Source organism: Mandrillus leucophaeus, unplaced genomic scaffold (assembly GCF_000951045.1).
Source record: "Mandrillus leucophaeus isolate KB7577 unplaced genomic scaffold, Mleu.le_1.0 Scaffold857, whole genome shotgun sequence".
In the NCBI taxonomy this organism is placed as follows: Eukaryota; Metazoa; Chordata; class Mammalia; order Primates; family Cercopithecidae; genus Mandrillus; species Mandrillus leucophaeus.
In genome coordinates, this window is record NW_012109330.1 from 384916 (window position 1) to 386210 (window position 1295).

At 49.3% G+C, this 1295-nt stretch overlaps 1 protein-coding gene across 1 annotated transcript in view; it reads left to right on the top strand.

Moving 5' to 3' along the window:
• The window catches only part of SORT1 (sortilin 1), an 84833-nt gene that overhangs the window by 77854 nt on the left and 5684 nt on the right, over nucleotides 1-1295 (top strand). The window lies entirely within an intron of this gene.

The following is a 1295-nucleotide window of genomic DNA, read 5'->3' on the forward strand; positions in this document are numbered from 1 at the left end:
GCACACCACTGCACCCAGCTAATTTTTTGTATTTCTAGTAGAGACGGGGTTTCACCATGTTGGCCAGGCTGGTCTTGAACTCCTGACTTCAGGTAATCTGCCTGCCTCGGCCTCCTAAGTGCTAGGATTATAGGCATGAGCCACCATACCTGGACCAGACACTTATTTTCAAAGTTGCAGAAGGGGTCGAAGCCAAAATGCATGGAAGAAAAAATAAATGAGTAAAATAGGACAAGTAAAGAAATACTCTTTCGAGAAATGTGGGTAGTAAGGGAGAGGTGGGTTAAGGAAGTAATTTCTAAGGTCAAGACATGCAGGCTAAGGAGACGCTGCCAGCTGAGTGGGAGAGATTGATTGTTCTCCTCATACTCAGGGAAGCAAGGCCCCAGGGCAGGTCGGAGGAGGGGAACCAAGGATGCTCATGGAGTCAGCCCTGGAGATTGTCAGCAGACGTCGTTTCTTTGGGGAAAGCAGGAAAAGGAGAGCAGTGGGTGGCACTCTGGAGAGACAGGGTGGAATGGAGGACAGAAAAAGGTGTTCACATGGAAGGCAAAGACTCTCTAAGAAGCTAAAGGAACAGAAGTGGGGAAGACAGAAAAATTTGCCGTGTACCACAAGGGCAACATAATAATGACATTTGGAGGTAAAGAAAAGAATTACTGGCTGGACACAGTGACTCATGCCTGTAATTGCAATACTTCGGGAGGCTGAGGCAGGTGGATCTCTTGAGCTCAGGAGTTTGAGATCAGGCTAGGCAATATGGCAAAACCCTGACTCTACAGAAAATACAAAAATTAGCCAGGCACAATGGTTCACACCTGTAATGCCAGCACTTTGGGAGGCCGAGGTGGACTGATCACTTGAGCCCAGTAGTTCAAAACAAGCCTGAGCAATGCATCAAGACCTCATCTTCACAAAAAATTAGATGAGCATGGTGGTGTATGCATGTGGTTCCAGCTCCCTGGGAGCCTGAAGCGGAAAGATCACTTGAACCCAGGTGGTTGAAGCTACCGTGTTCATGCTGCTGTACTCCAGCCTGGGCAACAGAGCAAGACCGTGTCTCAAAAAAAAAAGAGCGGGAGGGGGAAGAAAAGAAAAGAATTGCCAAGTATCCCTGAGTTGAGAGCTGCTGCTGATGCTGAGGTTTCTTTGTGAGTCCCACCCCTCTGCAGACTGCATTAGTCCCCTCCCTGCGCCTGAGCTGCCTGCAGTGCACAGCCTCGGGGCCCTTGCTAGTCCTACCCCACCAGGCCTGACCCATAAGCTGCTTTTCCTCAATAAAGCCCTCTCTGGCC